This window comes from Schistocerca gregaria, chromosome 8, assembly GCF_023897955.1.
Source record: "Schistocerca gregaria isolate iqSchGreg1 chromosome 8, iqSchGreg1.2, whole genome shotgun sequence".
Classification (NCBI taxonomy): domain Eukaryota; kingdom Metazoa; phylum Arthropoda; class Insecta; order Orthoptera; family Acrididae; genus Schistocerca; species Schistocerca gregaria.
The window spans coordinates 219,714,910-219,740,405 of NC_064927.1; the positions used below are offsets into that span (position 1 = coordinate 219,714,910).

General features: G+C 37.6%; 1 long non-coding RNA gene across 1 annotated transcript; it reads left to right on the plus strand.

Annotated features, from left to right (window-relative positions):
- The first annotated feature begins 532 nt into the window (after positions 1-532).
- Positions 533-3,412, plus strand: LOC126284829 (uncharacterized). Its single transcript, XR_007551559.1, has 2 exons — positions 533-669; positions 3,064-3,412. It is a non-coding gene; the product is annotated as an uncharacterized LOC126284829 (long non-coding RNA).
- The last annotated feature ends 22,084 nt before the right edge of the window (positions 3,413-25,496 follow it).

A 25,496-nucleotide genomic window follows, 5' to 3' on the forward strand; every position in this document is an offset into this window, starting at 1 on the left:
CTCAGGAACATCGGCTGTATGTGATTAATATATCACCTACGCCTCGCTCATCGCTAAGGTGCTATTTGCAATACTGCGTTTAGAACATGAATGGCAATGGCCTGGGGCACGAACAGGAATTTGAAATGCGAGACATAGTAGTGAAGTCAGGATACACAAGTTCGAAACCTAGCGCTAGTATCAATTTTAATTCAATACTTTAGTCTATATTTTTACCATAGATAAAGGCGAGACTAAATAAATCTCAGGAACATCACCTGTACATGATAAGCAAACAGAGAGATTTGGTGATCAAAACTTTAGTTCACCACCTCCTCCCCGCATGTCCGCCAAATATTGGCAGTGAAAATTTTATCCACCACTTGGAGCCGAATCGGCTTACCAGCTCTAGCGCCAGTGTACAGGGCATGTTAGCGACCTCGGCTAAGGTGTCATTTCTCCCTCCTGCGCAATACACATTTCCGGCATCTTAACAAAATGTGTTGTCGGTCGATGCAGACAGCTGCAACAGCAGGCCTCACGCAACATTTGCAGCTCGCTTTCGCAGTGCAGATCACGCAGCCGTCGCCGGCGCATCGTGTATATAACGGACGAGGAGACGCCAGAGCTGCATCAGTCGTCATGGCAGCCTCCACCAAGTCTCTCCTGCTCCTCTGTCTGGCATTCGTGGTAAGTGAGACTGCGCTCCGATCTTCTCTACAAATAGGAGATAGCATATGACCCGGTACTGCACCAACGCTTATCAACGAAAGTATGGCCATTTTGGGTGTCTCAAATGACATCTGGGACTGAATTGAGGATTTCTTGGTAGTGAAGACGCAACGTGAGAGCCTGGATGTAGAGTCGTCGACAGTTGTGAAAATAACGTAAGGCGTTCCACAGCGAAATATTTTGGGATGGGATCCTTGCTGGAGACTATTTAAGCCGATATTACAGCGTAGCTGATATTGCTCAGCTAATCTCCATCAAGACGATACCTCCTTCCACATTTCCAAGGGCTTCTTTGAAGAAATATTCCGAATAAAAATTAGACGTCAATGCCAACATAATACAGCCGAGATTACTCCTCGGCATATCTCTAAACTGCCAGATTTCTCTTCTTCTAACCTCACAGCAGTATATTGATCCCAATAAAGGTTAATTATTTATTATCTATCCCACCGCTTCTTAGTACCTCAGTGACCTCGTAATGCTGTACAATGTCAAAGGCCTTCTGATAATGAAACAGAAATAGCCGTCACAATACATGTCTACACCTCTGGAATAAGATCTGAATGCAGAACAAACCTCTTGCGTACCTGAAGCCAAGATGTGTAGGTGCAATTCCTTCTTCACAAACTTTTTAGATTCTTTTGTGAATAATTTTTAAAATTATTTTCAGGAGTTGCCTTATCAGACTTATTGTTTTGAAATCATTGTATTTTAGCGCCTCGTTTCTTAGCAACTTTACGAACTCTAATTGAAGCCATTATTCGCGAATGTCAAGTACATGCGAGTCCGTCATATCTAGATTTATGTACTGCTAATTTGCACTGATCCGAAAAGTAATCTTTGCAGCTCTATGATTTAGAAATTAAACACTACATGCTATGCTGAGTCGTAACGAATTTCCAGCAAAATCAGGGTTCACTAACATCGAACAATATGCTGTTTATGAAGCTTAATATGAAGCTGTCTGTAGACATCCTAACACGCCGATGGTGGACGCTTTCTAACATTTCTGGATAGAGATGATCTACAGATCATACTCCCGCTGTCTATCCAGCATCAAACGTAGGTTTTACAAAACAATAGAAGGCATTACATGTCTTCACCTCTGTCCACCTACTGAGATATATCGGAATGTTTGGAGCATGAAAGGTTCTCGCTGTAAGATATATTTTACGTGTGTTAAACAAATAAGCTGCTCCTCCAGTTTAAGGTCAGTAGCATTACTGTTTGTTTGAAGCCGAGAACGGCACCTGTCGTTTGTAATTTTGATATATATTTTCAGATATTTTCAAATAATACACATACTTGCCTCAGGGGGGATTGTAATACATACGGCTTCCGTCTACACATTAGACTTCCACAACGCCATTTGTATTTCATGTACGGTAATAGAAAAAATTTTCCAATAACAGACGAGAAGCGAATGGTTTGATATATACAGGTTGCCTGACGAATGTGTCCCGCAGGAGATGGCATTAGTCAAACCCTGAAAAAGAACTTTTAGAAACATGTCTCCGGAAGTCAATAATTATTGAGATACGGGTCTTATCATGGTCATATTTATGTTGACACTATACCAGCTGCACACTGTGATTACCACTCGTTGCGATACATCCTTCATCCCTCTTTCTCAAAGACTCACCAAGTCGTGTCAACACAGCTCGCTGCCATCATATTTTGCTTCAAGCACGGCACACGCACTCCAGTTAGGTATGTACCACTGTATACCATGGAATAACCCTTTGTATCTGCATAGACACAAATCTAAGTGATTAAGCACATGTTACAGGGGCTGCTCGACCAATCTATCTCCGTTCAACGTTTGTGTTAGTTGCTGTCGTATTACTGACAATTGGGAGGTGACCTCTCTCACGTCTTCCTGTGAGAGTGACATTCTCCAGTGTTGCGGGTAATCTTCCGTTCGACATCTGTTCAACACACCGTGTAATTCTTCCTCACTTTTACTAATATTACAAACATCATTACTGAATCTCATCACTGATACGCTTTGACCTTGAATTTTAATCCTATTCTTGAACATTCCTTTAGTTTTTCCGTTTATAGATTGAACAGTAAGGGTAAAAGTCTAGATCTCTGTCTTATTACCTTTAAAACCCGATACTTCGTTCTTGACCTTGAATTATTATTTTTACTCTTTGATTGTTGTACAAATTATTGTTTTTTTTTTCCTGACTTATATCTATCGTTCTGACAATGTCGAACGTCTTGCACCTTTGCGCATTTTCGAACACCTTTTCTAGGTCGATAAAGCATTTTTCTTCAAACATTGTCACTGAAAAATGAGTTGATGGTCGCGTCTGTTTCAAAAGCAGCTTGTCACTTGGTCTCCAGGTCGTGGCCACGATGGCGCAGGAACCTGCAGGCGTACCAGCGGTCCCTAGCGGAGATGCCGCCAGCAACCAGGGGCCGGTGCAGCCGGTGGTGGGCGACGGAGCTGCTGGGGACCAGGCGCTGCAAGACCGCTGGGGGGGGTCCATTTCCTTCCACACTGGCTGACCGGCCTGCTGGCAGATTCCAGAAATAGGAAGCTCTACTTTGTTATAAACATTTCTTTTTTTGCGAATTAGACATTTAAAATATTTTTCCTGTTTCTATATCAAGAGCTACCTTTTCGTTTTTCAAAACTGTAAACGAAAATGTATTACAAAGGATTAAATAAATTTTATCATTCAAAAAAGTACTATTCACTTCGTTTAGCTACTCAATGGTTTGCCACATTAAGTGTTATCCTAAGAGCAAAATTCTAGAATAATGTTTCCTAAACAATTTTATTTATTTTTTTGTTTCCGTTTGGTCTCTCAACGAGCAATAAAAAATTCTGTACATACCCTGAGCATTCACTGATGGAGTTGGAAACCCCAAACAGAATGCACCATATGTAGAAATATATGCGATCTGGAATGTTATTTCCTTGTGCTGTGGGGAAAGCGGAATGCTATAGCAGTTGCACTAGCCAGCCTATTGTATTGTGTTTGCTATGTGCCCACCACTGCAGCCCATCAAGGATACCAGCCATCAGAAGCTCTCCCATCTACACCAAGATGTAGATACCAAGATGTATACAACAAGAAGATGTGTGGACGGAGATGGCAGTCAAAGTCACAGAACAGAAAAGCGACAAAAAACCCAAGGGGGGAAAGATGAAATAAAGAGACCACCAACAAAAGATCCACTGGGTTTCTCCTGGCATGAAGTTTTTGGGCATTTTGAGACTCTTATTCAAAAATTTCCTCTGTATTTTGGTTGAAGAGAGTTTTTAAAAATAAAAATTGTTACATCTCCTTAAACTTCGATATTTCAGTGTTGGTTGATGATCCAAGACTAAACATGTATATTGAAGTTTAAAACCAGGTAAAAAATTTTTTTTAATATAAATAATTTTTCTGCTTATAAATAAAAAATAGCCTTGAACAAGAATACTGATGTGAGATTAAATGAGGTTAATGGTTTCAATAATGACTCCACAGAAAGGTTTACTAAATTAATAGAATTAAAAATATGAATTATTCAGAGGCTGATATTTCATCAATTAAATTTGGTCAGAAAATTGTGTTGATTGTAATGATAAATACAAAATTATTCTTGCCAATCATTATAATGAAAGCATTGAGGATTAACAAGATAAACCAGAGAACCTTAATGGTTTAAAATTTATATATATATATAAAAGAAATGAATAGTTATTTTAAGCATATTATCAATTTGGGAAAGTAGACTGGAATTTTTTATTTACTTAATTTTTTACTTCTTTACTTATAATTTTTTAATTTTTATTTGTTAACATTTATTATCTATTAATTTTATTCACGTTGTTATTATTACGAGGGTTGAATGAAAAGTAATGCCTCTACCTTTATTAATTGGGTTTGGTGGGAATATTTTAATAAACCAAATGCAGAAATAATCCTTAGAATGTGATCTTTAATTACCAATATTCACCAGCCAATTGGGTACATTTGCGCCAACCATGAACAAGTCCTCTGAAGCTGTCACGGAAGAAGTCGGCACTTTATTTCCGCAATCACTGTCTCACAGTTCTATCAACGTCTTCATCAGAAGCACAATGATGTCCCCGCAAATCGCCTTTCATTATCGGGCACAGATGGAAGTCAGACAGTGCTAAATCTGGACTGTATGGAGAATGCCATACAGTGGTGAGATTCAGTCTCTGAAATTCTCTTGTGGTGGCACTTGAAGTGTGTGGTTTGTCATTGTCATGCTGCAGGAAAACATTTCCCTTTTTCTTTTGGGCATTTGTTAGCCATCATTTCAGAGTTCGCAGCGTTGTGATGTAACACTCTGAATTTATTGTTGTTCCACGATCAAGGAAATCAACATGGATAACACCATCTGCATCCCAGAACACTGTGGCCATGATTTTTCCAGCTGAGGGCTGCGTCTTCAATTTCTTTTTCTGGGGTGTGTCTTCATGTCGATATTCCATAGACTGACGTTTCGTCTCCAGGTCGTAATGGTGTACCCACGTTTCATCTCCTGTCACAACTGAATGGAGAAAGGCGTCACCTTCATTCTCGTTATGCGAGATGAGTTCCTGGCAAATTTCAAGTCTGTGCGCTTTCATTTCAGGAGTCAGATCCAGGGCACCCATCGTGCACAGATCTTCCAAGAACCAAGCAAAACAATAATGTGGCCCACACGCTTTTGTGAAATGCCGATTGTGCTTCAAATTTCTCTCTGAGTGATACGACGATCGTCCTGAATCAATCTGCCAACATTTTGCTTGTGAAACTCGGTGGTTGCTGTAGCAGGTCTTCCAACTCTTTGTTTCTCACGCCTGCCTCAACATGTTTAAATTTACTCGCCCAACGACGCACAGTACTCACATCAACATGATCACCATAAACTGCTTTCGTTCTCTGATGAATCTCCTTTGGGGTGACACCTTCTGCTGTCAAGAAGTCAATGACTGCATGTTGCTTAAATCGCATTGACCGACTATATGCGCAGAGTCCCAGACTTTACACCGTAACAACAGAACCGTTCAATACTAAGGCTTCCCGCCAACTGGAGCGGTAGAGAAGAGGCTACGGAATAAGCCAGTACCTGCTGCATGCCAATGCTGCCAACTATTGAAGAGTTACGAAGGTAGAGGCATTACTTTTCAGTCAAACCTCGTACATTGGGTCTCGGAGGTTTCTTGGTTTGAATAATTGTGGTTTTTATGTTAGGGAAAAATTTTGGGGGGACGGGAACTGAGGTGATGATTACGTTAGCTGTTGTCGTGTGCATTAGAACCCCCATGGAATAACTACTGAGAGGTTTCTTGGTCAAAATGATTGTGGTTTTTATGTTAAGGAAAAAGTGGGGGGACGAGAAAGGTGATAATTCCGTTGGCTTTCGTCGTGTGCACTAGAATCCACATGGAATAACTACTGACCAACACTGTACACTTTCGGCAGAGATGCCACAGATCACCATCTATCCTACTTTACAGAGCAGACAAGCCTCCGAGCGTCACTTTCTGTGAAGAGTCGTGGCTGTCCACCCATTTAGCACCTAGAAGTAGTTTCACTGTCCCCCTACGTCTTTCTATAGATGCTCACAACAGTAGCATGTGAACATTCGATCCGTTTCCCTGTTTCCAAGATACTCGTTCACATGCGGCATGATAATAATCTGCCCTTTGTCATAGTTACCTCAATTCATTTCCCTAATTACAGCAGTGTCTTCGCTAGTGTGATCCCTCGTCTGTGTCTGTTCTGCTTACTTACGTTTCTTCCCGTGTCACATGCCAGAATGCCACAAGGTAGCATCCAATGTTGTGGTGCACAGTCATCATAAAGTTCTGGCTTTTATGTATACATGGGATGAATCATCTAAAACTTGCACTCTTACTATTAAGGAAATGGAAAGTGCTATTGATGTGCGGTTTGCACAGAATGGATTGGTAAGCAGGGCCTCGTATTGTTAGCCAATCAATACATTGTAATAATACATAGAGAATTTATTTTTGTACAAATATACATTTTTAAACGAGACAATGCCTATTGACATTAGCATACTAAAAGTAGGGTAAATTAGAATGTCAGCTGTTTTTGATGGAGGACTCTAGTGTGAATCATTTAAGAGATATTGTGTTTTGAAAAGTTCCCACACCGACACTAGTACAATACCCCTGATAGGACACACTAAAGAACAACACACGTGCATACATTAGTTATGTGGATTCTGGCCTGTAACGAGACAATTGACAATCACAGGTGGTTTTCAAAATGACCTCCGGCAGTGGCAATACACGACTGCACTGTGGTATGGAACAGCAGCAGCACATGTGCTAGCATTTCAGTGGAGATGTCTGATCAGGCAGTAGTAATACATTGTTGCATGTCATCAGGTGTAGTTGACATGTCTTTGTAGATAGGGCGTTTCAGCTTCTCCCACAGAAAGAAAGGTTAGCAGGTGTCAAATCCTGGGAACAGGTTGGCGAAGGTACAGGTCCTCTGCGTACAATACAGTGATGTGGAAACAAAATCGTGAGGAGACGATACAGGAGTTTAGTATTTAACGTCGATAACGAAGTCATTAGAGATAGAGCAAGAGGTCGGAATAGAGAAAGATTAGGAAAGTGGCTGTGAGCTATGGAAAACGTAAGTCAGAAGGCTCGAATGCTGGTTTCAACCATCGACCTCCTGAATGCGAGTCCAGTGTGCTTAGCACTGCACTGGCCTGCTGCTGAAACAGTTCGTGAAGACGTACTGTAGTACTTCGTGTGGTGTGCGCTGGAGAGCCTTCTTGTTGGTACCAATTGTTCCTGCTAGTCTACGGAGAAACGTCTTCTAGCATCTGTGGAAGATAATCAGTTAGGTGGTTGCAATACTTTTTCATGTTAAGAATTCCAGCCATCAAAATGAGCCAATGAGCTGATGGTTCACTGTCCCAAAACTCACACTCCACTGTTATTGGAAGTACAATTTTTAATGCTCTGTGCCCGTTCGGTTGGATAGTATGTTGGTTCACTTTTTCTATTGCGTTGCTCAAGAGAACAGATGACAGAATCTTCCTCTTCTTGATACGAGAGCAGGTAGTACAGTTATACGTAATGAAACATTTAATTTTATTCCTCAAACTGGCCCTTTCCTTATATTTTTTTGTTAGAAGCACCTGAAGAAACTCAAATAGGGACTTCATTATAGGTCTATTTTAACAAACTGAAAATATGAAAGCTTAATACAGAAACACAACAAACTGAGCTCTGTGGAGGATCAAAAACATAACTTCTACGTACATCTTGAGCCACCATTATTATCGACACCCAAGAACTAAGACGGCAGCTACCAACAACTCTATCAAGCTACCCATGCTTTACACTATTTAAACAATTATACCACTACAATATGACAATTCATTCACATAAAGCAATACAAAATTGAATCTTTATACAGATGATTCAACCACTAGTTCAGTCACAAAAATTCAATACACAATCAGTTCTTATAACCATTGAATAAACAAATGATTCACAATCGCAAAAAGCAACTAACATTTACTTAATTTGGTTAATCATGCCGCTGGGTGTACTGAAACAATGAGGCCCATTATTTAACACAACACACACTGCTCTAAAACCTGCATGCCTCTAATACAAACAACCCTATACTCAGCATTGCCAGACTTCCACTCAGGTAGTGGCTACACTTAGTGCACGTTCTCATATAACACTTTGTACCGCACCAGTCACAAGGTCTACATGACGCTACCATTAATTGTCAGAAGCACTCAGGTTTTGATTCTTATGATCTGCTGTTCCCTGCCTCTACTGAGTTGCTATGTGTCGGACTGGGAAAGACAGCAACAGCTCCAACAGCTTGTTGTCCATACAGCAACCTCAACCACGCCAACCGTGATTACATCTCGTACAGTCCCACATGGCAGCTAATTGAGGTCCCTGACGTGACTCCACAAAGAAATGTCTTTTACTGGGTCACTCCAGGAACTGATCATGCCATTGGCCATCCATCTCCAAACACAACCCGGCCCACCAGTTTGTGTGAAAGTGAAATGTGGGTGGTAAACATCCATCTCCAAACACAACCCGACCTGCCAGTTTGTGTGAAAGTGAAATGTGGGCGGTAAACACCTGAACAACAGGAGAATAGATGATTTTGAAATATCGTGTCTGTTGTAAGTAGGATGTTTAGGTTTTTTTATAATTGGTAACGCCGCCGCTACCTAGCGCTCTGTATGAAAAATCACTGGCTGTGCTGTGCGCAGTCTGTGTTTAGTTTGCATTGTTGTCTGCCATTGTAGTGTTGGGCAGCGGCAGCTGGATGCTAATAGCGCGTAGCGTTGGGCAGTTGGAGGTGAGCCGCCAGCAGTGGTGGACGTGGGGAGAGAGATGGCGGAGTTTTGAAATTTGTAAGAATTGGTGTCATGAACTGCTATATATATTATGACTAGTGAGGTAAATACATTGCTTGTTCTCTATTAAAATCTTTCATTTGCTAACTATGCCTATCAGTAGTTAGTGCCTTCAATAGTTTGAATCTTTTATTTAGCTGGCAGTAGTGGCGCTCGCTGTATTGCAGTAGCTTGAGTAACGAAGATTTTTGTGAGGTAAGTGATTTGTGAAACGTATAGGTTAATGTTAGTCAGGGCCATTCTTTCGTAGGGATTTTTGAAAGTCAGATTGCGTTGCGCTAAAAATATTGTGTGTCAGTTTAAGCACATTCGTGTATAATTGTTCAAAGAGGACGTTTCACATAGACCAGTCTTGTATAAATTTTTCTAAGGGGACGTTTCACTGTGAAGAAAAGTAATACCAATAGCTGCATACAGGAAGCAGGTTCAGAAGGATGTAGGTTACAGTAGTTATTTGGAGATGAAGAGGCTTGAACAGCGAATAATAGAGTGGAGAGCTACATCAATCCAGGCTTCGGAATGAAGTCGACAAAAACAACAACAGTTTTAAAACATAAATGAATATTCGTATCAGCTTCTAATGAAAATTTAAATGTTTTTAAACGATTGCTTATTTTAAAGTTACATTATTGAGCGTTAGGAAGTGGGGGCAGCTACCTTGTCTATGCACAATTATTTAAAGGTGCTGATATCACTCATATGAAGCAATTTTAAGTTGTGGCCTGTACATGTTCTAGCGAAAAACTTATGACAGGATAAATTTGAATTGAGCAGTGGAACAATTGGTATGTTTGGGCACTGTGACGTAGGGGCTGTACAATTTTAAATTGCAGTTTATTGTATTTGTTGTGATATAGTCGTTAATTGGTATTATTCTTTTATATCTCTTGTAACAGATCTGAAGATCGCTAACATGAGAACTAGTATTCAGAATGAAGTTCATATGCGATCAAAGACTATAAATAACTGTAGTAATACGTTCTTTACTAATACAATCTAAGTTATAAAGCTGGAGGACTGGAAGCGGTTGTAGTACGATGTAGAAATAGTATCTGTTTCTCATTTTAGCGATATGCAGTTCAGTAATGCCGTAGTTTAAAAAAGGCACAAATTGTTCCTTTGATTTCTTGTTATTACATAAAAATTTGAAGGAAAGCCATGTACAATTACGCATTGGTCTACATGAAATGTATACTCACTTTTGATACATAGATAACAGGTCACAAGCAAGTGAGTAATTATCATTCATTCATTTCTTTGCCTTGGTAGAACAGATAAATAGCAAACCATTCGGTGGTTTTAGAAAGAATGTAGTACATTACTGAATGCTAAAATTCATTTATTCATTTGCAATGCATCTCGATTGTTGTTTGATCTTCGTATCCAGTTGGAGCAGGGCACTATGAAAGCTTAAATTATGTGCCACAATGGTACTTCCGTACCCGAAAGTCCGTATTATTTATCAAAAACTCGTCTTAAATTGGTTGAAACCAGTACACCACTAGCCCAAGTCCGACGATCGCGATGTAGTGTATCCATTGTCAGAGACTGCGTTTCCGGGTAATCGCACTATGATGGACACAGCGCTTGCCTACATACTGTACAAGGCTTCTCCTAGAAAAGATCAAAGAGATTTTTGATACTACCCTTTTGTTCCCTCCATAGTAATTGTGTTACAACATTCCACCTTCTCTTGGATTTAAGAAGGCAACTCTTCTACGTCTACATGTACATCTACATTCATACCCAGCAAATCTCATGCGCCTGGCAGAGGGTTCATCAAATCAACTTCACAATAATTCTCTAATTTTTCATCCTCCAACAGCACTCGAAAAAAACGAACACCTATAACTTCCCTTGCGAGTTCTGATTTCCCTTATTATATTATGATGATTGTTTCTCCTTATGTTCGTAGGCGTCAACAAAATATTTTCGGATTCGGAGGAGGCAGTTGATGATTGAAATTTCGTGAGAAGAGAAACGCCTTTCTTTTCGCTGTCTCTCCTATTTCCCATTAATACAAAACGTGATGCCCTTCATTGAACTTTCTCGGTGTACTCCGTTAATGCTATCTGTTAAGGATCCCACATTGCACACAGCAGTACTCCAAAAGAGGACGGACAAAGATAGGGTAGGCAGTCTCTTTAGTAGATCTGATGTTTGCCAACAAAACGCAGTCTTTGGTTCGCCTTCCCCACAACATTTTACTTGTGTTCTTTCCAGTTTAAGTTGTTCTACATATTCTAGAGGAATTTATGGATAGACCTTGAAGTTTAGCTCTTTAACAAATGAATTTCCATTAAATGTACTTATTCCAATAGTTTTAAAATTTTTGAAAGGCTTTTCTTGAGACCACCATATTTCGATACAATATAAATGCCTTTTAAGCAGATGAACGTGGGATGGAAAGCTATGGACAGATTTTTCGTGTATCCACTAATATATAAACGTTATTCGATCCACTACTTTCTGCGAAATTTTAACTCATTGCTACAGTCTACATCATTAACATAAATAAATGTGAGACTCAATACAGGTATGTCTCAGGAACGTCACTTGCATATGATTGGCGCAACAGAGAGGTTCGGTGATCACAACTGTACTTGATCACATCTTCCCCAATCATTGGCGAAATACTGGCAGTGACGATTTGATCCACTACCAGGAGTCGAATCGGTAGTGCCCTACACAGACGCGTATTAGCGACCTCGCCTAAGGTGTCATTTCTTCCTTCTGCGCATTACGCATTTCCGGCAATTTAACAAAACGTGTTGTTGACCGATGCAGACAGCTGCAACAGCAGGCCTCACGCGACATTTGCTTCTCTCTACCACTTCGCGGAGCACGCAACCTTCGCCAGCGCATCGTGTTTATTAGGGACGAGGAGACGCCAAAGCTGCATCAGTCGTCATGGCAGCCTCCACCAAGTCTCTCCTGCTCCTCTGTCTGGCTCTCGTGCGACTGCGTTTCGATCTTCTCTTCGTATAAGCGATAGCATATGAATCGGTACTGCACCAAAGCTTATCATCCCAACGTATGACTATTTGGGGTCTCTCAAATGACGTATGGGACTGAAATGACAATTTCTTGGTAGTGAAGACGCAACGTGAGAGCTTGGATGGAGAGTCGTCGACAGGTGTGGAAGTAACATCAGGCGTTCCACAGCAAAATGTAATGGTATGGGATCCTTGCTGTTCATATTGCACGTTAAAGGCCTGGTAGGCAATATCAATAGTAATCTCATACTTTGTGCATGTGATGCAGTTATCCCTAATGAAGTACTATTTAAAAAGGTTGCACAAAACCCAGTCAAATCTCAATAATATTTAGGAGTGGTGCAAATATTGACAACTTGTTACAAAATGCCTAGAAACTCAAAACTGAACACTTCACAAAAAGCAGAAACGTAATTACTTTTCCTTTTCTAGTGCTTGTCCATTCCAAATGTTGGTAACTTTCATAGCTATGTCACTTCCTCTTGTTCGGAAAGATTCTTGTCTCTGGCTTCTTTAATTCGGACTTCAATTTCTTGCGAGTTATCCCATTGGTTTTAATGTTAGTTCCCAGGAGTGCTAATTTTCATTTATTTCAGCATTAACTTCACCATTAATATTTAGATGACAGCTTGGTATGTCAATCTTACTGACAACCCTTACTATTTATTTTATTTATGTTCAGTTCTGTGCCATAATGCCCAATACCTTACTTAATTGAGGATGCAAGATGCTGGAGACTATTTAAGCCGATATTACAGCGTAGCTGATATTGCTCAGCTAATCTCCATCAAGACGATACCTCCTTCAACATTTTCAAGAGCTTCTTTGAAGAAATATCCCGAATAAAGATTAGACGTCAATGTCAATATAAAACAGCCGAGATCACTCTTCGCCATATCTCTAAAGTACCATATTTCTCTTTTTCTAACCTCACGGCAATATATTGATTCCAATAGAGGTTAATCATTCATCATCTGTCCAATTTCTTCTTAGTACCTCAGTCACCTTGAATTGCTTTAGTTTATCAAAGTCCTTCTGATAATGAAAGATTAATAGCCATCACAATACAAGAATACACCTCTGGAATAAGACCCGAATGCAGAACAAACCTCTTGCGTACCGGCAGTATTTCCGAAGCCAAACTGTGTAGGTGTAATTCCTACTTCACAAACTTTTTAGATTCTTTTGTGAATGAATATAGACTTACTTTCAGGAGTTGGCTTATCAGACTTACTGTTCTGAAATCATCGTATTTTCAGCTCCTCGTTTCTTAGCAACTTTACAATCTCTCATTGAAGCCATTCTTGGCGAAAGTCTACCACATGCATGTCCGTCATATCCAGACTTGTGTTGAGCTAGTTTTCCCGGATCAAAAAAGGAATCTTTTAAACTTCGTGACTTAGAAAGACCGGTACATCCGTCGAGCGAGCAACGAAATTAAACACTAAAGGCTATGCTGGATTGTAACGAATTTCCGCTGTATGCAAAATCAGGGTTCACTAATATCGAAGAATATGCTGTTTATGAAGCTTAATATGAAGCTGTCTGTAGACACCCTAACACATCGATGGTGGACGCTGTCTAACATTTTTGGGTAGAGGTAATCTACAGAACATACTCATGCAGCCTATCTAGTACAAACGTTAAGTTTTACAAAACAGTAAAAGACATTACATGTCTTCACCCATATCCACCTACTGAGGTACATCAAAATGTTTGGAGCGTTAAAGGTTCTCACAGTAAGATGTTTTGCAGTCTGATAAACAAATAACCACATCTCCAGTTCGAGGTCGAACAATCTCACTACTTGCTTCAAACAGAGAACGACATACGTCAATCGTAATTTTGATGTATATTTTCAGATAACACACATACTTTTCTCGGGGGAGATTGTAAAAGCTACGGCTTCCATTTAGACATTCCACTTCCTCAACGCCATTTGTATTTCATGTACGGTAATAGAAAAATTTTTCCCAGAACAGACGAGTAGCGAATACAAACTGCGAATGGTTTCACATATGCACTTTGTCTGAACAATGTGTCCCACAAGAGATGGTACTAGTCAAATCTTGAAAAAAAAAAATCCAAGAAAAGTATCTCCTGAAACGAATAATTGTTGAGATACTGGTCTTATAATGGTTATTTGTATGTTGACACTATAGTAACTGCTCATTGTGATTACCACTCGTAGCGATACATCTCTCAGCCCTCTTTATCAAAGACTCACCAACTCGTGGCAACACAGCTCGCTGCCATCATATTTTGCTTCAAGCACGGCACACACACTCCAGTTAGATATGTACCACTGTATACCATGGAATAACCTTTTACATCTGTATAGACAAAAATCTAAGTGATTAAGCACATGTTACTGGGGCTGCTCGACCAACGTTTGTGTTAGTTGCTATCGTACTAAAAATAATCGGGAGTTGACCTCTCTTGCTTCAATTACATTCCTAGCCTTTTGGGAGGGTAACATTCTGCAGCGCTGCAGGTAATTTTCCGTTCGGCAGTCTATGATAAATAGCACCTGTTAATTTTTCCGGTGGAATGTATGGCCCTGCTAGTGCATCAACCACCCAATGATACTCAAGCGATGCTTATGCCTTGCTTCCATGATCACTCGGCAACTTTCATCTACCCACATATATTTATTATTGTAATTTATTATCGCTCTGTGTATACCATTTCACTCATTAGCAAAGTGCAATCTCTACACAGAGGATGTCCAGCGGTCCATCTATGATGTTCCTCTGACACGAGAGCTTCAAAATACAGTAAGTAACCACAATTTCGTGCGGCTCAATCACCGGATGCAAGTGAGTTCGGCAAATTGCGTGTCACTAATTCAGCCCAGGTATCCAGTCAGGGAAAGGAAACTACTATTTAACGTTTTGAGTCCGAATCACATGTCGTTCTTCACGATTCTTTATATCACAGAGAGGTGCAGGATAGGTCAAACAAACTGGAAATTTCCCGCCGGGATTCAGTCTCGAAACCTCTCGATTTCCGGGCACACAATTTACTGCTACAAAGCAGGGCTCTATGTGATTTAAACAAAGTAGCAGCTCGTGTAGAACTGAACTCGCAAGAGCAACAATTCCCGTTCTTCGCAATCTGCTTCTGGATTGTTTCCTCCTCGATACATTCGTCCCTCTCTACACCTTGTGTGGAGTGCACGAGACCTCCCATGTTCTTATTCCGAATCGTCCCTTTATATGTAAGTTTTTATAACATACTGCTCAACATTTGTTTCAGTTGCAGTATGAAAATATACGAGTCTCGGTCCGGCACACAGTTTTAATCTGCCAGGAAGTTTTATATCAGCGCACACTCCGTTGCAGAGTGAAAATCTCATTCTAGAAACATCCTCCAGGCTGTGGCTAAGCCATGTCTCCGCAATATCCTTTCTTTCAGGAGTGCTAGTTCTGCAAGGTTCGCAGGAGAGCTTATGTTAAGTTTGGAAGGTAGGAGACGAGGTACTGGCAGAAGTAAAGCTGTGAGGATGGGGCGTGAGTCGTGCTTGGGTAGCTCAGTTGGTAGAGCACTTGTCCACGAAAAGCAGAGGTCCCGAGTTCGAGTCTCGCTCCGGCACACAGTTTTAATCTGCCAGGAAGTTTCAATATACGTATAGTTCGCCGTGCAATGCACATGTCTGTCGATTAACGCAGGTGGCTAAATAATACCAAAATACCACGTTTGTTACTTCCTGCATGAAATAATAGGACATCAATTCAGTATTTGCATTGTTCACACGGAATAACCAATTCCCTTCTGGTGTCAGCACTATCTCAAAACGACGCGTACGGAATGGACGACGATGAAGACACTTGAAAGTGCCTTTTGTGACAACAGCATCCATAGGAAACTAAGTACAGACACGAAAGAGAAGAAATGAAGAAAGTATTTGAAGACGAAGGCAGCATACATATCTGTATACTGACCTTTCTCAACGCATGTAAAATGGTTAATCAATACACATTTGTTCCCATACCACTACTTATAGAAAAAGTATTCTAGTTTTGATAAATACCGTCTCCTGTTAATATGTACGATACTCCGTTTTAAACACCTTACATAACTAGCAGCATATCGAGATATGACAAATGTGCATTTACATCTGTTCTCTGCAAACTAGTGACAGTTTCCCGTTTGTCAAACAAATATGTGACCAACAGTACCGTAGTTCGTTATTCGCTCAACACAGATGAACACCGACGAATGCAATTCTAGATGATTCTCTCATGGATTTTATAAGCAATTTCCTTTGTAGAGTCATAGCATTTTCGCAGTACCATACCAATGAAGCTAAATCCATGACTTAATTTACCTATGATTGATCTTATGTAATCATTCCATTTCACATCTCTACAAAAATGTTACCTCCCTCTCATTCCTTCCTCCGGGTTGTACGTGTGAGTTGAATGATTCCAGCCGTGACTCATTTTCGTGTATGGAAATTTACAGGGACTTTCCAACCTTTGCACTACTTTGAAACCCTGCAAGAATTGACGGGGTGTTTGTGCAACTTTTTCATACAGTAATTCACTATAGCGGTATCATCTGCGCGAAGCCCTAGATGATTATGTACATTGTCTGCTAGATCATTGACACACAATGGACAGCAATGGTCCCAACACAATTTCCTACAGCAATCGTGAGGGTACTTACAGAACTCTCGGTGGCCTCTGTAGAAGATAACATGCTGCATCCTCCCTCACAAGTCGTCAATCCGTGTACAAACTGTATTGGATACTACATCAAATCGTAGATTCGATAATAAACGTTGATGTGGTATTGAGTCAAATGCTTTTCCGAAGTCACAAGTTGTGTAATCTAGCTGATTTATTAGATAGGGTCAATCTACAAAGAAAATTTAGCGTGATCGGTCGAAACGTCTTTCAGTTCCTACTGCACTGAGACCAATTTTGAGTCAACAATTCCTGAAAGGTTTTATACTGCTCACCACGAAATCCTCTTTTGTGCTAACCTCTTGATCTCACAATTGCATATGGATCAACGCAACGTCTTCAGTTATTTGTTGGATATATACCAGTCTCTGTCTTATCCTACAGTTTTTATCCCGTACATATCCTAAGTGCCATGGAAATAATTTCTTTATGCCTTAACACTTGACCAGTCATCGTGTCCGTGCTTCTTGTCAGTGTTTTCCACATATTTCTCTCTTCGCCGATTCTGGAGAGAATCTCCTCATTTCCCATCTCATCAGTCCAACTAATTTTCAACATTCTCCTACAATCCCACAAGTTCGATTCTGTTCTTTCCCAGTTTCTCCCACATTCACCTACATTCAGTTCTGTACTCCAATATGCATTCTTACAAATGTTTTCCTTTAATTAAGATCGATTGTTTATAGTGATGGTCATCTTTGGTCGAGGAATGCCCTCTTTACCTGTTTTCTATATTTTCCTTGCATATTCCATCGTACGTTGTTGTGCTTCCAAGGTGTAGCAGGATTACTTGACTTCATCTACCTCCAAGTCTGCAGTTTTGATGTACACTTGTTGGGATCTCACTTCTGGTGCTTCTCAGTATTTTAGCTTCTCTTCGTTTCACTCACAGTGCATATCCAAGCTTGGAAGACATCAATCTGTTCAACACGACATGTAATTCTTTCTCACTTTCACTAATAATACCAATATCATCACCGAATCTCATCATTGATATGCTTTCATCTTGAATCCGAACATTTCTTTTATTTTCATAACTGGTTTTTCCGTTTATAGATTGAACAGTAGGGGTAGAAGTCTATATTTCTGTCTTAAAACCTTTAAAATCAGAGAACATCGTTCTTGGTCTTGCATTATTATTTTTACTCTTTGATCGTTGTACATATCATGTGTTTTTCTTCTGACGTACATCTATTGCACTGAGAACGTCGAACGCCTTGCGCCTTTGTACATTGTCGAACGCTTTCGCTAGATCGGTGAATGATACGACCACATGGTGACAAAAAAAAAGTTGATGGTTGGGGCAGTTTCGAAAGCATCTTGTCGCTTTGTCCGCAGGTCGTGGCCGCGATGGCGCAGGAACATGCAGGCGTACCAGATGTCGCTAGCGGAGATGCGGCCAGCAACCAGGAGCCGGTGCAGCCTGTGGTGGGCGACGGAGCTGCTGGGGACCAGGCGCTGCAAGACCGCTGGGGGGCGTCCATTTCCTTCCATACCGGCTGAGTGGACTGCTGGCACATTCCAGAAATAGGAAGCTCTACTTTGTGATAAACGTTGATTGTTTTACGGTTTAGACGTTTAAAATACTTTTACTGTTTCTACATCAAGAGCTTCCTTATCATGTTTCAAAACTATAAACGAAAATGTATTACAAAAAAATAAATAAATTTTAGAATTCAAAAAAGTATTGCTGACTTCGTTTACTTACTAAATGTTTTGCCAATTTAACTCTTATCCTAAACCAAAAATTCTGGAATAATGTTTCGCACACAACCTTATTTATTTTCTGGTTTCTGTCTGGTCTCTCACTTAGCAATAAAAAACACTGAATCTACCCTGAGCATTCACTGATGGCGATGGAAAAATTTTATACCTTGATGCAATAGCCTGACATCTGTACAATGAAAATATAAATGTTTCCGATCGAGTCTCCGAAATTTCTGTACCGATTGCTTAGAAATTTTGACACAACATTGCACTGGGACGCCATATGGTACATAACTACATATATAACAACAAAGGGGATCAATAGGGCAACGAAAAAACCATACTAAGTTAATACATGTCGCTCTGCAATAAAACATTACTTAAGACTCAAAGGAATTACAGATATCGCGTTGAGTGGGTATTAATTTAAATCAATGGGAAAAATTCAAAATTTATGCCTGACCAGGATTCGAATCTGGGTCTCCTGCTTACTAAACAAATGTGCTGACTACAGCGCCATCCAGACACAATGGGCATCACAACTTCAAGGAATACCTTAGCACACCTCGCAACAAATCTAAATTCTCAACTTCTCCACACACTATGAACGTAGTGTCCCTTGCCCATTGTCCCCAGATTTTCACAGCTATTCGCCATTTCCTGTAAAAGTCCTAGGTCGGTGCCTTTTCTGCACTGAAGAGATCATTGGTGGCTAGCCTTACCTGCCTATCTATATACTCTTTCTTTCTTTCTCGATCGTCTCCCACGCCGACACTGAGTCGCCCATGTTATTACGGATTTGGCAGTGTTAGTTGGAGAGTGTGGCCAGATGCCCTTCCTGCCACCACAATGAACCCCCCAGGACATAAATAGTGCACCCCAGCTGTCTGTTTCTAGTAAAAGCCATGTAATAGTGTGAATGTGTGTAAATGTCCATGAGTCGTGTAACTGAGGCAGAATGTGTGGCCAGCCTGAAACGATATCCAGACTGGCCGGCATACCGGCCCTCGTCGTTAATCCATTGGGGAGATTCGATCCGGGGCCAACATGCCCAAACAAGTCCTGGAAGAAGAGCATAAGCGCTCTCAGCTACCTTGGCAGGTATTTATTTATCTACCTATACATATATAACATGATGAGTGAAAACATCATGATCACCTGCTTAGTAGCTTCTTTGTCTATCTTCAGAATGAAATACAGCACTGATTCTACATATCAGGGATCTGACAGTTTGTTGACAGAGTTGTGGTGGTATGTGTCTTAGATATGTATGCACAGGTCATGTATTTATAGCAAATAGCGGGCCGCTGCATTCCACACGTAGTGATGAAGCCTAATAGCGACCCAGATGGTTCCCTAGGATTTACATAAGGTGGTTTTAGTTGACTAGACATCAATGTGAGTTCACCTTAGACCAGTGTAGCACATGGAGTATACCAAGCATGAAAGGATGCAGGTGGTTCGAAGTTGTCATTGTGTTTCTGATTACTACCAAAGGTCCCATGCAAGTGCAGAAGAATGTCTCCTTTAGCATAATACTGCTTGTAACAGGCTGCATCCATGGTGTGCTGCAGGTTCTGAGTCGCCTCGCCATTCGCCACAGTGATGGCTCTTGTGGAGGTGACCATTCACTGATGGTCTAATCCCACTAGTCCCATAAAAATTGCAATTGTAATTGACGATGTTGTTGGGACAGTATGTGAACAAATAATGGGTCTGATGCAGATTTCTGTGTTCAATAACATACAATGAAGAGTGTGCTCTGAAACACTTCTGCATGCACCAGAGTAATTATCCTCTGGCGATTTTAGCTCAGGCAACAAAAAGCCAACGAATTCAGTTTTCCCTAAATAAAAAATACACTTTTTCAAGCAAAAATCTTTCCACTCTTAATACAGTGATCACAATGTGATTAAAATTAAGAGATATAAAATGGTAAAATTAATGAATTAAAATTAGAAACATAAAATATTCGATTAATTACTTGTATTTTTATGTGAAATTATTTCATCAAATTCTTTTATTTTTCTAAAAAATTTAAAATAATAAATATTCTAAACCAAAAAAATTACATTTAAAAATATAAAAATTATGCCCAGCTTACAAGATCTGCATAATTATTACAGAGAAAATAAGCTCAAAATTCAGTAAAGAAGACCTTAATTCATTAATGAATATTTATAATGGGAATGATTTGGAACATAAAACTGTAAAAGATATTCATAAATTTGAAAATCAAAAAATTCAAAACTTTATCCTCAACTTAATGAACAACAATAAATCATTATTATAGAAAATAATATGGATTATATTATTAATAATAACCGAATAAAACCTTAAATGAACTTCAAAATATCTGAAAACAAGAAATTTAAAAGGATATCCTAAACTTATAAATTACAAATAATTAGATCAGTTATCTGATAATAAGTATGGAACCAGTTCCTTTTTTAAACTTTTTGGTACAATTCATACTACCATACTCTTGATTTCCAGATACAGAGGGCTCATCATTAGATGGAGGTGTTATAAGAACATTATGCTGTGGACCAAGTATAGCTAGATCCTGTGCTGATGCTGCTGGCGAAAATGATGAAAACGTCACAGTAATTTTGTACAGTAAATTATTTTTATATTCAGTTTGCTTCTTTGTTATGCAACCAATAAGGCCTCGGTTTTGACTGTAGATTCTTTTTTGCTATTTTTTTCTTTATTAATTTCTTTTCTTGTTGCACAAAGGACAAATCACATTAATTGTGTTCTCCTTTAATATTTAAAAATCCTTAAAAAATTTAAAAAATAAAAATGAAGAAATATTAATATTAAAATTGTTTGTAATAAATGAAATCGTACTTTGACCTTGCTTAAAACTTGCTCTAATTTAATAATAACAGGTTTTTATGATTGTTGATGAAAAATAATAATTGAATTTTATGTGCATCTACTGTCAATATTTTAGGATATAAATGTGCTTGTATTGTTATAAAACTTCATGTTAAAAATATGTTGTAAAACTATAAAAGTTTAAATAGTGATGAAATTTCAGAATCTAAAAAAATTCATCCCTTAAAAAATTTATCAAATGCCTGGCATTTTTTCTTTATTTATGAGGTCCAAATTGCCTTGGCTGTGCATTTCCATTACTGGGTTTATGAAAAATCTTCACCTTCAATTCAATAGAAAATTTTAAAAATGTAATAAATAATTTAAAAATTTAATCAGATGGCATAATAGGTGTATGGAGTTTCTAACAGTAGCTTTAAATTTAATGATACAAAATGTTCTTCCACTAACACAAAATGCAGTATTAAGATCAAAATTTTTTTCTATTAGAATTATTTGCTATCAAGATTATTTGTAATTATTATGTTATTCGAACACAAAGCCTAAATCCTCAAAAACAAATAAATACTATTAACAGTAGACAACCGAATTGTGAAGTAATGTTACAACATAATTATAATTCTAATCTGGTTAATTTATAAGAAGAAATGAAAGGAAGATTGAATGTTGTTAGTCATCACAATTATTTCAATATTTTGGATAACTACTCAGAAAAGAAACTGATTGATGTTATAATTATGTCTCATCAATAAAAGTGAAAAGCAAACGACTTTGTACATAATTATTTTATATGACATTCATAATGATCTTTATTTATATGCAATAATCAAAACTCACTATGTCCAACTGATCCAAACAGCTCAAATTTAAAATTCTTAAGTAACTCTGACCTCTGACCATTCTTATTAATTTTTATTTTTATACCGAAATGTACTCTATCTTCTCAAATAAAATAATAATAATTATATTTTTATCCATCCAGTTGTTTTGTGAATTATCTAGTCCTAATGATTTAACGTATACTTCATCTCCTTTCCTTCATAACATCTTCTTAACAAGATATATGTCCCGAAAATATGGTTTTGTATTTCTTGTCCATAAAAATATCCTTTCATCTTTACCTGAAATCTTTCATTTATATTTGATTGGATTGCAATAAATTATGCTTTCAATTGCAAAAATGTCTGTTAACCAATTAGCTGTATAACCCTTTAAAAAAATCCTTTAAATTCATTTTATTGTGATCTATGTATTTAGACTTATTAATAGATAAAAATACAGCTGGCTTAAAATTTTTGTCAGTAACTTTTTTATTGTCTAATACTTGTATTACTGCATTCATTGACTGATTTTAAGATTATAGCTATCTACTTATAATGATCTTGAAGAGCAAATTACTTCACCATATATAGCTGTCTTTACATCTACTGGTACAAATTTAATAGAATCGTTTAATATTATTGTAGAAAGCAGGTTACATGTTCAATTTTTAGTGATATAGCATCACTAGTTATATTGTTAACTTAATAAAAAACAGTGAATGTATTATCAAAACGTTTCAAGATGAATTATTATTTACATTTTGACCAATAACAACTACTTTATTAAGAATAAAATCTTATTCAAAGTGAAAACTTTTTGTTTCTCTCCTATTATAAATAATAATTCAATAGGTTGTGTATCATGTATTTTTCGGAATTCTGATTTAATAAACGTAACTACATTTGTTTAGTAATGTGATAATTGAATTGTGTTAGAATACTCATATACTCAGCCTTTCTGAAAACATCTTTTAATTGATTTTCTAATTATTGTTTACTAACAGTATCATAATCGCTTATTGGATTTTTGATATTAACCACTCTTCTTCCTTTAAAACTAACATAAGCCTTGGTAATTTTGAAAAATTTTACTTAATTCTTTCTGAAATTGTTGAACCAAATTTTCTATTTTTGAATTGAATATTAATGTTTTTAACCATATGATTTTAAAACTGATTTCATATTTTCTAATGTTCACAGATTTATTTGGTGGCCCTTAGATTGCATCTTATTTTCGAAAAAGCCTGTTTACTATATTAAAAGTTGTATTAAAATTATAACTATTAGACAATAGGCTAATCACAAATAGACACAAATGACCACATATTATTTCATTAAAATTATGAATTCGTTGACCATTATAAAACAGTTCACCCAAGACATTCAACCATTCCATTGTGAATATTTCCTTCAAATGAAACAAACAGCAAATTTTATCGTTATTCTTATAATATGTCCAATAAGCATCATCATTACCAGAAATCTATAAATTAAGTATCCCAGATTCATATTATCTAGGATTCTTAGGTAATTCATCAATCATAAAGACTTCATGAAAGTGTTTGATTTTTAATTGTTCAGTAATATTTTCTACATCAGAATTATGTAATACATTATGATATACATATATCAATTATTTTTTGCAATTTTTTAGGATTTTTTGCTGTTTTGTTCTTCTAATTCTTCATATTTTAGTTTTTCATGTATTACAATTTTTCTTACAGCACTGACTACTCTGGTGGCAGCAGCTAAATATGGTAATGTGTAAAAATAAATGGAAGATATCATCCTATATGTTTTGTTAATCTGGAACCTTCCTTTTTTCTCAGATAATCGATAATTTTTTACACAACAGGTATGCCACATGTAATAAATTACCATCTGTCTTCTTCCACCTATTTCTTTTTTGCAAAGAGTTAAAGAATTATTACTACTATGCAGTTGATCATTATTTTGTTTAATTTTAATTGATATTGTATTAGTCTTGCCACTAGGTAAGAAAGTAGAATCAATAAGGAAATTATTCTTTTTATAAAGATTTCTAGTTTTATAGTCCCCAAACATTGTGATCAACATCTAAACCCATATGTAATTTTCTATTTCCATAAAACATTCCTCCAACTACCATAACAACTCATTCAACTGCAGTTGTTGTACCAGAAGCATGCATTCTTGCTATTTTCAAATAGTTGAAGTTGTATGTCTGCTTCATACGTTTTCTATATATGATCTCTGTATACAAAACCATAATTTTTGCTAGCTTCACCTTGTGGGTTTATTGCTTGATGGCCTGTAGCTAATAGTCCTCCTAATTTTGTTCCTGGCCCATAATAACTACAACCACAGCGATTCATTTCGAATGTTTATTTGTTAACTGAAGTATTAACTAATCCTTTTCCATATTTTTCTGTTTTCTGAAACGTGTATGGCAAATTGTTCAAAAATATTTTCAGATATTGTATTCTTTTCAGGTTGTTGATTATGACATAACTAAATTTATTGGTTAGCATGTGTGTTAGTCCAACTTTTTCATTGTGATAATTTTATTTCTATCTAATTCTTCTCCACAAATAACTCCTAACATATCAATTAAATCTATAAAATGTTTCACTGGACTTCCTGTATGTTTTTACTTCAGTCTTCACCTCTTTTCTCATCCTCACCCTGCGGTGATTCATCTGCATTTCTTTGCCACTATGCTGTCAGAAAACCATTGACAGTTTCTTTTATTTAATATTTATATTTATTATCTTTACTTGATTTTATTTTAGTCAGATTATTATCAGAATATAATGCTCCTGAATAGTACAAAATATACATTTTATTTAATAAATCACAGCCTGTGACTCTTGTATTCATGTCATTAATAGTAATCTGTGTTTTAGATAAAAGATTTATTAATGTGTCTGTTCCTTGATATGAGCCATAGTAATCTGTCTTTTAGATAAAAGATTTATTAATCGGTTTGTTCTTTGATAAGACGTTTCAGCAATAGTTAATTTATCTTGATCAAATTTTATTGGTAATTTACCAATTTATATGTACCAACAGGTCTAAATCCAAACATCTTGTCTTCACAGTGATTAACATATTCTAGCATTCTTTCGCTTATGTTTATCTTTAATGTGGCTTGTTTCTTTCTATTTTTAACCTCTGCTCTGTAGTTCTTCCATAAATATTGCATTTCTGATTTGCTTAATTTATAATCTCATTCATCACTATTACACTGCTTAATTGTAGTTATATCATTAAATTCTTCAAAATATGTACAATGAACCATCAGCTTTGTGACTTCTCTGTTTTCTTCTAGAGGTTTCAGAGGTGAT